Source organism: Lepidochelys olivacea (genome assembly GCF_965140295.1).
Source record: "Lepidochelys olivacea isolate rLepOli2 genome assembly, chromosome: 3".
Lineage (NCBI taxonomy): Eukaryota > Metazoa > Chordata > Testudines > Cheloniidae > Lepidochelys > Lepidochelys olivacea.
This window is the reverse complement of record NC_140413.1, coordinates 116,617,852-116,631,390: the sequence shown is the minus strand read 5'-3', so window position 1 is coordinate 116,631,390 and position 13,539 is coordinate 116,617,852. Positions and strand designations below refer to the sequence as shown.

General features: G+C 40.8%; 1 protein-coding gene across 1 annotated transcript in view; it reads left to right on the top strand.

Annotated features, from left to right (window-relative positions):
* The first annotated feature begins 3,515 nt into the window (after window positions 1-3,515).
* SYNE1 (spectrin repeat containing nuclear envelope protein 1) overlaps window positions 3,516-13,539 on the top strand; it is a 503,778-nt gene continuing 493,754 nt past the window's right edge. Inside the window, exon 1 of the mRNA XM_084624934.1 lies at window positions 3,516-3,589. The gene's annotated coding sequence lies outside the window, so the exon portion shown is untranslated. The remainder of the gene's footprint in view (window positions 3,590-13,539) is intronic.

Sequence of the window (13,539 nt, the reverse complement as noted above, 5' to 3'; positions counted from 1 at the left end):
ATCAACTCTGTTCACTATTTTCTTTTATAGTCTCATAAGAAGATAAAAATATCTGAGGATCTTTTATGTTCATGGGCTTCCCTTCCCCACAAGTGCAAGCAACACTGGCCTAGTGTGTATTGCAGGACAGGTGGATCCCCCTTTTAGTCTTGCTGCATTTTAGCAGAAGTAATCTTGCTTCCCGTCACAGGCATTATCTGCAAACATCCTACTGACAAACAGGATTTCAGTTTCTGAGTTTAACCTTTCAAAAACAAAACAACCTATTGGAGGAGAATTGTAGTATAGCTTCACTGAGATGTCACACTAGATATTTCTCTAACGAAAAAGCTACAAATGAGTTTGGTTATTTCCTCTAGATCTCATAAACACTGTAATATTAAAAGAAAATAAGGTACAAGAAGCAATTACTGCAGAAGGGCTCTTTCATAAAAATTTTATAGATGTTATTTGGTTGTGAGAAAACAATCTTAAAAAGTGGCTTAAAGGAGTACATTCTGCTTTCAAGAAAGATATAAGGCATGAGTCTGAATGAAGTTACTGTCACTCCTTTGACTATGGCAAAAATCTAGATTTGTGCATTTAAATAATGAAGTTCTGAAATGCAACCCAGTTTAATCACTGAACACATTTCTTTTTCAGGGTGGTCTCCAGTTTGTTCAACTGTGGGTATGATGTTTTATGTCAGAAGGGTCAGGAGGAAGGATGATACCCACATTATTGTTTTCTGTAACACAAAAAGGGGGACATTTACGTAAAGAGCCAAATCTTGCTTTCTGTGACATCACAGTAAATCCAGAGTAACTGCACTGAAGTCAGTGATGTTTCTCTGGGCTTATCCAGGGTAACTGAGAGGCAGAATATATCTCAGTAGTTTTAACTGTACAGATAAGTTACATAATACAACAATGAAGACAGTATACCCTCCTACCATTTTGTATACTTTTATGTGCTCATTTATTTCAGTAATGGGATTTTATTATAGTGTAATATATCTAATACTCGTATAGTAAAAAAGATACTTTTATTCTTGTATTCTTTGCTCAGGAAGTTGAAAGAAAACCAAATATTTGGAAAGAGACAGTAAGCAAGAAGAGGAGTTTCTCTAAGAATAAGATGTGGTGTTTTTTAAGGGGAAATTCAGCAAGAAGTCACCACCCACTTCCTTTTTCTACCCTCTGTGCTACAACTGACATGATGTAACAGACACAGTAGCAAGGCCAATGGAGAATTTTTTTTTAAAGAAAAAACAAATGTTAAGGGCTCCCCTCTCTTACATTTTTCTCTTCTTCAGGTTTCTGTGTAAGGAAAAATATCTGCGGCTGTGCTTGGCCAGGGGCAAAGAGATTTTGGGACCTAGTAGAAGTGACCCAGGGAATGGCCTCCCAAATGCATACACCCAAAGCTCCATAGAGAATCCTTGCCATGTAATTCTACAGACCTCAGATCACCCCTGGATGTCCTGGCTCCAGCTTTCTGGTCTTACTGTCTGTCATACTATAGGCAAGTCTACACTACAGCGCTGCATCGGCGCAGCTGCACTGATGCAGCTGTGCTGCTGTAGCACATCTGGTGAAGATGAGCTGTGCTGATGGGAGAGCACTCTCCCATTGGTATAATTACTGCACCTCTGCCAGAGGCGGAAGCTATGTGGTCAGGAGAGCGTCTCCAGCTGACATTGCACTGGTGTGGACAGTGCTTAGGTCGCTGGAACTTACATCGCTTGGGGGGGTGTGTCTTTTTCACACCCCTGAGTGATGGAAGTTACATCGACTTAAGCGATAGTGTAGACCAACCCATGGGCTGCATAGTTACCCCACTGAGCAAGGTAGATGCTGCAGATTAGAAGTTTGTGCTGGAAGGGAAGCATTAACATCCTTAGTTATATCATGGGAATTCTGTTGGGAGGATGCCATGTAACACTTCTACTCCCTAACTCTGACTCCCTCCAGCCAGCCAAGGCACCCATACCCTAGAGTGCTCTAATGTTGCCAAGTTCTAGTTGCCACAGAGAGGCTCTCAGAGCCTTGGGAAAGGTACAGAATGTGCTACACTGGCTCTGCTCCTCTCCCCTTCTCACTTTGCAGCCATATACCACTCCTTTGTTCCCCTCAGTGCCACAGAAGAGAGGTGAGCAGAGATGCCTAAGGAGGAAAAAATCCTCTATCTTTTGTATGAAAAAGCTTTAACCAAAATGCAATAAAAATGGAAAGGGGGAAAAAAATAAAGACCCTCAAATAAAGGGGACATCTGCAATACAGCATTATTCTACAGTAATGGTTCAAAACCCTGCAGTAATACTATTGGACAAAGGTTAATCTTATGTTTCTAACTCAGGAATGGGAGTCAAGAGACCTAGTCTGTATTCCTAGATCCCTCAAATACTTCTAGTAAGGTCATATTATGTAAGTCACTCACACCTCTCTGTGCTTCAGTTTCCTCAAACAGGAATGCTTAACTCATTAATATTTGTGAAGTGCTGTGAGATCCACACTGAAGGCCCTATACAAATACAAGGTATTTTACGAATAAGCTGTAGTGTTTTGGATCATTACTACAGAATATTTTGGCCTCATTTTTAGCTGGGTCTGAAGCTTGCCTCTAATATCACAGGTGCAATTATACACCTGCAATTACAGATTAGTGCAAAATTGCAGTGTAATTTAGATCCTAGTATTGAACTGGTAAATCAGGCAGTTAGGCATGTAGAAGGATGGCGTTGGGGCCCAGGTTGATTACACTTGCAGTTTTGTCCCCAGCTGCGTTCACGATATGAGAGTCTGTGCTTGAAAAAATGTAGGGTTTGGTATACACATTTCCCCCCTTAGCAATAGTGTGCATCGGACCATGGGCTGCGCTTGGACACTGCAAAGCAAATCACAGGGAGCCGAGAGAAGGAGATTGGAGGAGCGCGTGTTGTGAGGGCCAGCCCCTCCTGCTCCCACTAATGGAAACCTCCCCGGGGAGGGAGGGGACAGAGAGAAGGCTGGGGACAAATGACAGCCCAGCCGCTGCCTGGGAAACACTGCAAGGGGGCGGGCTAGCGCGCGCGTGTGTGTGCTGCTGCTGGTGGTGGTGGGGTGTGTGTGTGTGGGGGGGGGGGGGGGTATCTGCGCAGGGAAATCCTGCATCGCCTACAGCCACTTCGCCTCTCCCACTCTTACACAGTGCATCCCCGGAGCGATGCACTGCGTGTAGCGGCGGGGCGGGGCCAGAGCCTGGACAGGAGGGACGCAAAGGGGCCACATAGCCCTCCCCCCTCACACACACCTGCTTCCCCATCGCAAGGACGGCGAGAAGCCCGCGGTGGCGGGGGAAGGAGGGGGGCTCCGGCCGCATGGTTTGACTGCAGGAGGAGGGAGCGGGGAGGAGGGAGAGAGGAGGTGGCCGCTGCTAGGTGCCGCCGCGTGTGTGTACGGACAGAGCGTGTGTCGGATTGTTGCACTCGGTAACCAGGCAGCCGGGGGCTTCCTGTCAGCCCTGCAGGCACAGCCCCGGGACTCGGCGAGGAGGCAGGAGCCCGCGGAGAGCCCAGGGGCCGGGGCACCGGGAGGGCGGCCGCAGAGGAGCGGAGCGCTGCGGGAGAGAGGTACGGGGCTGGCCGGGGAAGCCGGCGGCGGTCGGAGCAAGCCGGCAGCCCGCGCCGCACCGCGCCGCGCCGCGCCGCCCCGCCCGGCAGGCTTGCCCTCCCGATCATGGGCGCAGGTTGGGTCGCTGCGTCCTGTGTGAAGACGGCTCAGTTTCTACAGTGTCATTTCCGTTAGGGGCAGCCCTCCTTCTGCCTCAGAGCCATGCAGGAACCGGGGACGGCGGCCTGTGGGGTATTGGTGGGGTTAAGAATAATGTATTTGATTCTGAACAGGAAAATATGGGATTGTAATCAAACCCTATGAGGCAGAGCACCCCACCACAGAAACTCTTCTTTGGCCTGAACCAAAACCCAGTGAAATCAGTGACTTTCCATGGACTTCAATGGATTTTATAGATCAGGCCCTTACCCCAGGGAGCGGGTGTGTGTGTGTGTGTATGTGGGGGGGGGGGGATATGCACCAAAGGCTAGGGAACTGAACACACAAATGTTACAATAGCATCCATTCCTGACATACACTACAGAGCAATTATATTTCACCTAGAAACAGTGACTTGTCAGGTTATCACTGTATGTATTTGCCCAGCTTGGGCTGTACAGAATGGTGATGCATTAAGGGCAAGAATATTGCAACAAAAGTTCCAACAAAAATGCACTGGGGTGTGTGTGTCTGTGTCTGTGTGGGTGCGTGTAAAAACTTTGAAGGATACCAGATCTGAAATATTAGCAGTCAAGGGTGTTTCTAGGATTTTGACATTGAGGGGTGATGATTTCTCCTCTAGTGATACTAGTGGTTACAGTATTAATAGTGGGAGAAGTGCTTGGTTGAACTATTCTCAGAGTCTGCTGTTATGGCCCAGATTGTGTGAGCAGATACTCATGAGTTATCCAGTTGATGTCAGTGAGACTACTCCTGTGATTAACTGCACAGCAATGTCAGTAAGGGGCTCATAATCTGTTCCTGTGTGATTTGTGGGGAGGTTGTATGTTGTTTCAGAGTGCCTACCAGAACCTTGCAAGTGCTGAGGCTGTTGTCCAAAAGAAACCCAGAAAGGATGTATTTTTCTGTTGTAGTATTGATGATAATTAATTTTGAGTGCTCTCTGAGCATCATTTTCACAAAGGCTAAGATGTGTTTTAACCCTTCAGGTCTATATAACAAAATGTTGCTAAACTATATTTAAATGTTACTTTCATCTGTCTGGGTGCTATGTTGACTTAATTATGAATAATAGAAATACTTTATTGATTATTGTAGTTAACCTTAAGTGGTAAATTATATGTCACAATGTTTTAAGAGTACAATATTGTAATTTTTGGAGATGTTCACTATTTCTGACAGCAACCACCTGTTCATTATTTTGTGGATATTTGAAACACTCTTTAATAAAATGTCTTAAAGAAAAGAGGAACTGATGTCCAAAAATCAAACAGATCATGCCCAAATGTGAAGTTTGAAAGATTGTCTCTGCTTTCCTGGATTTCTTTTCATTTATGATCTTAATTTTTAATATGTTGTCTTCAGACTGACTAAATCAGTGGCAATTCCATTTTATACCATTCGTTATGAAATACAACTGGATGGACATTAATCACTGATGTGCTCAAAGTCATGTATGATTTGTATTTAAATTAAATCTCCTCTTCTTTTTCTAGCATTTGTTTCCATCTATATAGGGTCATCTCTTCGAGTCCTTCTCCATTCCGGTCTGTCTTGAAGCAGTTCCTTGGAAACTCCGCAGCTAATGAGATCCTTTTGTATAACATTCATCCATCTGGTTTTTGGTCTTCCAATCCTTCACTCTATTTCCTATATTCTTCTGATCTTCTTTTCTCATGTCCAAACCACCTAAGCCTGGATTCCTTCTGCTTTTTTATAATTGGTACCACTTTCACACTTCCCTTAGATTGTTTGTTCTGAATATGGTCCATTCTGGTAACTCCAAGCATCCATCTTAACATTTTCATTTCCATTGTACTTCAGATCTACTCCTGGCTCTTCCTTGGTGCCTAGCATTCAGAGCCATACAAAAGTGCAGGCTTAATTACTGTCTTATAGGTCTTGCTTTTCAATTTGATAGGCATTTTCCTATTGCAGATCACTCCACGCACTTCTCTCCATTTAGTCCATGCCTTTCCTGTTCTACATATAAGTTCATTGTTGAGTACACCATTATCCTGTCAAACTTAGGTACTTGAATTTCTGTACCTCTGGGTTGTGATTGGCTCCCCCAGACTTAGTCTCATTGTCTTTCTGAAATGCATCGTCAAATCTGTAGATCATATACTCTGTTTTGTGTCACTGATTTCCATGCCATTTCTTTCAAATAGATACCCATCTCTCTAAATCTTCTAGCACTCCCTCTTTGCTCTCCCCCACGAGCACTGCATCTTCTGCAGAAGGCATACACCTGAGAGCTACTTTCGCTGCTTGTTTTCTGTAAATCAAGCACCAACATGAACAGAAAGGGGTGTGATGCTGAGCCTTTATGCACTCCAACTCTTACAAGAAATTGCTGGGTTTCTCTATGTGGCCTCCTAACGGTGGTAACAGCACTTTTGTACATGTTGTGGATGACTCTAATATAGCCTTCAAGTATCTTTCATTCTCAGACGCTACCATATGATTTCTCTGACAACGGGGTCATCAGCTGTCTGAAGATCGATAAATACTATGTCCAAGGTTTTCCCCTTTTGCTTGTGGAAAAATATAGGGAAATCTTAATGCAGCAATAACATCTGTTGTTGACTTGCCTGGAACGAATCCAAACTGATTGTCACTGACCTTTTGCTTTTCTTCATAGTCTCTTATCAATAACTTTCTCTGAAATCTTCATCCTGTGGCTCATAAGTTTAATGCCAAGGTAGTTACACTTCTTGTATGTCTCTTTTTCTCTTAGAGCACATCAGTACCAGTATTTTTCTCAGGCATTAGCTGTCTTCTCAATCCTCACAATGGAATTAAACAGTTGTGTCAATATGTTCACACCTATTTGACCCAGGCACTTCCATATTTCTGCTGCTAAGCCATTGGGGCTGAGAGCTTTCTTATTTTTGCTTGTTGGTTCTGCAGCTTCTCCTAGGACTGGTGCCAGCAGACTGTGGTCTGGTTTCATCATGCAGCATGGTTCTCTTGGAGTCTCCTCATTCATAAACATTTCAAAGTAATTTCTCCCCTCTTCCTTAATCTGGTTCTCATTGATCAATGTATTTGCACTTTCAGTGTAATTATTTTGATCTCACCAATGTCTTTAGTTTTCTTGTAGGTCTTCACCAGTTTATATATTTCCTTCTCACCCTCCTATGTTTCAAGACAGTCATATAAGCCTTCCATGGCTTTAGCCGTAGCGACTGCCACCTCTTTTGACTTCTTTATACTGCTGAAAATCTGGCTGTTGGAGCATTGCTTGCCAAAGTTAAAAATGCTTGTTCTTTTTCTCCACAACCTCTCAAACTTAGTCATTCCACCATCAGATGTGATGGGGGTGGGTGGGGGGAAGGAGGAAGGCTCTTGCTTTTGTTTCATCAAGCAGACTCTTTCCACATTCTGGAATTTTGCTTGCAGTATGCTTCCGTCATTGATTTGCATTTTCTCTTAACTCTTCTAAATAGATCTCCAACATGTTCATTTTAAACCCCTTGTTAACTTCATTAAGCTTCCAGTGCTTCGTTTTCTTTATTGCTTTGGACCATTTTCTTCACATATTCACTATGTACCCATAGTCAAGAACTAGCATTCTATATTGAGTTGCACTGCTTTCCCCTGGGATGATCTTACAGTTTTTTGATGTTCTTCAGATTAGATTACTCCCTGATAAACCATCTACTACCTCCTACTACTGTTCTGATCCAGTGTTCTTCCTTCTTAGCAAAGATTGTATTGACTACTAAATTATATGTCTGCGTGTACTGTAAGATAGTTTCTCCTTCCTTGTTTCTATGTCCAGACCCATGGCTGCCATGCTACCTTTTAGAAGCATTTACTGTCGCTCTCCATGTAGACATTAAGATTTATCAGTGGAGTCACTCTTTCATTCTTTATAATTTTTTGTACAACAGTGTCCATTTCCCCCCAGAAATTCTCTTTTTCTTGTTCCTCCCATCCTACTTGGGGTTATGCACATGCAACATTTAGGGGGATGTTTTCAAGAGCTAACATAATGAAAATTATCCTGTGACTTATCCTATCCACAACCACTGCACATTCCCACATCACTTTGTCTAAAGCTCCATTTATCTTATTCAAAATTCCATAGTATAATGGCTAATAGCCTTCCCCAGTACCTCTTCTCTTCGCTCCCTTCCATTTGGTCTCTTGAATGCAGGCAATCCATACTTTCCTTTTCATCACCAGCTCTGCACATTTTCCAGTTAATAAATTAATTGTTTTAATAAATGGTAGTTGTACTTCAGACTGTTACAATTTAAATAGACTGTACTCAAGAGTTTTCATAATCATGAATATACATCAGGATGGGGTATTTATTTTAGTTTATTAAAATTTGAGCTTGACTCATTAAAGGATACTTCACTAGGACTAGTTCCCTTTCTAGCATAAATTGCTACAGCCCATTGACTTCAGTGGAGTTATGCTGAGTTACATTAGTATTGGCACCTAGTGTCAAAGAAAACCCCTACTATGAATGTTCTTTCTTTTGAACAGGAAAGGGAGTCTTTATCACTATAGGCCACGTGCCCCTTTTTGCTTGGAAGTCTCAGGACTGATCAAGAATTTTAGTGTTTTTCTGTCTGAGTAGAACAGTTAAGAGTTAAAGTTGCGGAAAGGTAAGTCTTCACTTCTCGCTGGAGGGAAAATTTCCAGCTTGAGTAGACATACCCATGCTACCTCTGATTGAGCTAGTGTGCTAAAAATAAAAGAGTAGCCATGGCGCAAGCTGTGGGAGGGGCTAGCAGCCTGAGTACATACCCATCCGAGAAGGTAGGCACCTTAGTGTTATTATATTTTTCCTGGCTTCACAGAAAATATAAAAAGCAAATTCACGTTTTAGATCTCCTTCCTACAAATGTTTATACAGGTGCCTAACTTGAAACAATGCACTGAAATTAGTGGGACTGTTCAGACACTTAAAGTTAAGCACATCCCTGTATGCTTGCAGGACTAGAGCCTCGCTGACCATTTTGCAGTCTGCAGAGTAAGGTACAGGGCATTTGTATGATGAATATACCATATTCTAAAATGCCAAACATTCAGCTTACGTTAAATATGACCTCTCACCCCAGACCCTCCATATGTTCAATTTATAAGCCCTCAACATTATGTTTTAAAGTGCAAAAGCATGCAGAAATATAACTGCCAGAACAAGAAGCATCTGAAGCTCCAGAGTGGGTACTTCACTTGCTTTTTCAGGGAAAAAAACCTGACCATTTACCAATATTAATTCTTTCAGTTTTGGAGTGGAGACATTTACAATATCTTAGACCCCAGCGTCCTGTTTGAATGTCTCTATATAGCGTCCTTTTTGAAAGGTCAGCATTTACATCTTCCTTCATCTTCTTTTTCCGAAAGCAATCCCTGATGTAGAATAAAGGAAGTACAAAGTGACAGGGATGGGAGTTGGGAACAGCAGTATCTGAACACTTTCCAGTGCCAAACTGATGTTTTTTCCATGATCTTATGTGGTGTATGTTTAAGAGCCAGCAGATTTTGGGAGAGCAGCAGCGCACATAAGCTGGTTGTATTGTACAATGCATTTGCGAACAAGTACAGATTTGCAATTTAAATGTGGTCCAATAGCGATTTCTTTCTTTTATTCACAAGATTAAAAACCAAATGGTATCTCTGCTTGAAACACTGTTATACTATTGCTTTTCAGGTTTAAATTTTCTCCTTGAAACAGACTTAGTACAGTGTAGTTGCTACAGCTGTAGCTGAGCACTTTGGGCTATATAAGAGCATATTTGGCTGCTTTATTAAACTTTCTTCCCGAGGGAGCATAATTTAAGATATTGGCACGGGACTGGAGGCCAGGACCTCCTGAGTTGTAATCCCAAGTGTATCCTTGTCAACACACAAAACTAACACCAGTTTAACCAAAACCAGTTTTTAAATCATTTTAATAAAGCCCTGTGTGGACATTTTAAATCTATTTGCACCAGGCATATATCTTGTTAGCTTAAGTCAGCTATTGACTGTTGTTTACACATTCTGATGACTAGTGGCCAGATCCAATGACCAGTAGCTGAGCACTACGAACATTGTGATACACAGCACATGATTAGTAATATCAAAATAATAATAAAAAACAAGACTTTCTTTTTTTAGTTAAGTGTTCATCCTGTCATTTGCATATTTCTGCTATTCCCTTCCTCTTTCTGCTAGACTGTAACATAACTATGAATTTGTATTCTGTTGGGTTAGTAACCCTCTACCAAATGGATTTATTATTACTAACAATAATTGTAATTCACAGTGCACTACATACTATAAATACTATAAAGATATTTTTGTATGCTTTTATGGATGTAAGCATTTTTCTCTTCCAATATAAACATAATAATAACAAAAGGTACTTTTTACTTCTATGGTTTCTCTTATCTAAGGCCCTGGAAGCATTTTTACAAACATGAATGAATTAAGCCATCTACCAACAATTTTTAAAAATTAATTGAGGCCTAAGAAGGCAGCAGGATCAATTTATAGGCGGGCCAAAGATTGCTCATTTGAAAGGGGCGGAAATTTCTTGAATGCTCTCCTTAAATAGTGTGTGAATTAGTGTGAAATGGTACACATGTAAAAGAGCAAACACTACAGCTTCTCAAAATATAGTTTTTTTGACCAAAAGACAGACACGTATTTTGCTGTTTCCCATTTTTCAACCAGGAAACACCTTTTCTGTCATCAACGAGAGTGTTAGATTGGATACTGAAATTAAGTATAGCGTGCAGAAGATTCTGCGTGGTTTTTTAAGACTATCACATATTCATTAGTTATCACATGTTTTATAACTCTAAAGAATAGAAGAATGAGATACCACGAGATCTCCTAGTGCTTGGCCCAGGTCTACCAATAAACGGAAACTTGTTTATTTTCATTCAGTGGCCTGTTTTTAAGTACAGCTAACATGTTTCTAAGTGTTGTGAAATAATTTAGGCCTTCTCATGAAAAAGGTAACATGAGAGATTTGGTACTAGTGTTCTCTACATGAGATAAGATTTCCCTTTTCTTACATTTGCAGAAAAAGTAACACATTCTACAGAGTTTAAAACCAGTGCCATGCAAGAGCCGATTTCTGTTCTTGGGTTGACATGCACAACTGCCATTGACTTTACTGGGGTTTGTGCTTTTATCTGAGGGCAGAAATTGACTATTCATCTTTTATTTTTATTTTAAAATCACACTGGGCCACACATGTGCCCAGGCAGATGACAATTATGTCTTTAAATGAGATGAACGTTTATTACACTGTTAAGTATACTTGTTCATTTTTATCTCATATCCTTAGTCTCTGTACAGTAGAACCTCAGAGTTATGAACACCAGAGTTACAAACTGATCAGTCAACCACGCACCTCATTTGGAACTGGAAGTATGCAATCAGGCAGCAGCAGAGCCAAAAAATACCCCAAAGCAAATACACTACAGTACTGTGTTAAACATAAACTACTAAAAAAATAAAGGGAAAGATTAAAATAAAAGATTTGACAAGGTAAGGAAACTGTTTCTGAGCTTGTTTAATTTAAATTAGGATAGTTAAGACAGCATTTTTCTTCTGCATAGTAAAGTTTCAAAGCTGTATTAAATCAATATTCAGTTGTAAACTTTTGAAAAAACAACCATAACATTTTGTTCAAAGTTATGAACAATCTCCATTTGTCAGGTGTTCGTAAGTGTGAGGTTCTACTGTATATCTCTGTCAACAAGTAAATGTAATTAATAATATGGCATAACAATAATAATGTAACAAAAATAAGGCTTTAGTCACCTGTAGAATGCTAAAACCTTGAGCAGCTTGCAGACTACTGGGTACTTCAGTCTAAGTTTTATAGAAATGCTTGTATTTAGAGCTAATTTTCTAAAGCATTGCTGTTTTAAGTCATGCAATTGCCATTAAAGACAAGGACTCCAAATAGTTACAAATCTGTGCATGTTTTGAAAATGTATTCTTTCAAGTTTTTAATACGTATGGCTGATACACAATGGGAAAACCTGCTAGTTTTTTATAATGAAATGTTTTTCCGTAAGTGCTGTAAATATGTTTAGTGAATGGAATTTTAATAGTATTTGCAACTCTAAAGAGTAAAACATTGTTAGAACAACAAACAGATCTTATGCCTTGAGATATAAACTGATTGCCTGTGGGAGGTGAGGAAAAAATATACTCCCCATTACACTGCAAAACTATGTGCATTTTGGGTTTTGTTTTTTATCTTCCTTTGAAGCATCAGGTGATAGCCACTACTGGAGACAGGATACTAGACTACAAAGAATGTTCCTTTAATCTGTGTTGGTAATGCCTACTATATGTTCCTATGGTTCTTTCTGGTTGATGAGGTGACTGTGGTGATGCTGTTGTTTCCGTGTCTAATACCGTTTTCTTTCCCCATCTGTTGCAGGTTAGTTCCCCCTCTTTATATTAGAATCACTTCCCACTGCTTACAAAGGAGCTTTCAAATTATGATTTAGGGCCATGAATTCTCACTACACAGCACTCACTCTTTATTCTCAGCAAGATAATTTATTAATTGCTACAATCCCATTTATAAAGGTGAACTGGCTCAACCTGTACATTTTATGCAGAGAAAACAGTATGTGTAAGGGAAATCTAAATATATATGCACTGCACCATAGTCTAGATTATTTTACATTGGAATTGGAATTTACTAAGGAGTAAGTATCTTCCTCAACTGGTCTAAACCAACATTAACTTCATTGGTGCTTCACCGATTTATACCAGCTGAGGATCTAGGTCCACGTGTTTTGAGTGGGTTAATAAATGATCATCCAGACCCAGTTCATACAAGTATTTTAAGAAAATAATATTTTTATTGCATCAGTAGGGAAAAAGAACTCTGTTGTTGACAACAAAACTAAGGCTAGTTCTTTTGAAAAATAAAAATACAGTGTATTCAATTGATGTGGCTGTCTTTGGACCACTCATTGAATAAGCTGATACACTGCACATATAGATACTCAGAGTTAATCATTAAGAGGGCTGAATAATTCTGTGCATCCTTGACTCAGTTTGGTGGACTAGGTTCACTGCAACTGGAGGAGAGAGCTGCAAATTGCAACTATTTTCACCAGCACAATCCACTGTACTTCAAAGAGGATTTAACTTTTTGGGGGAGGGCAAGCACTGTTTCCATTGCCAAACTACCTTGTGGGTTTTGTTAGAGAAAGGTAGCTTTAATTTTTGTAAGGAGCACCAGAATGGGCTCTGCCACAGTGTGTGACCTGAATTGATACATCCCAGAATTGCTCTGGCCATGCTTCTCTCTGGCCAGAACCATCCACTGATCAACACCAGCATTTGACTATTTGCTGTAAGAGACAATGATACATGTGGTACAGGTGCAGCTGTCAGGGTATTACTTATGTTTGTAGTTGGAGAGTAGACAGTCGGGCGGTGTTTTTAATACTGTGTCAGCTAGCCCTGCACAGGAGCACCTCCAGCTGCATGCAATAAAAAATGCCTGCACCTTGTCTAAATTATTGTTCAAAATGTTAGCAAATCTGTTCCAGCTGAACCCATGGTTCACACTTCCTTAGTGCTGGTACAGATATAACATACAGATAGTGCTGCAGAGCCTGATTATCCTCTCACTGAAACAGGTGCAATCAGAAACAATGCCACTGAAGTCAGTGGACTCACACTGATGTAAAACTGTTAGGATTAAGAGGAGAATTAGACCTGCAGAATCATACACTCTTTGGTATGAGATTTTGAGCACAGCACTGTGAATAGGAACAATGGGCTGGATCTTGACTCC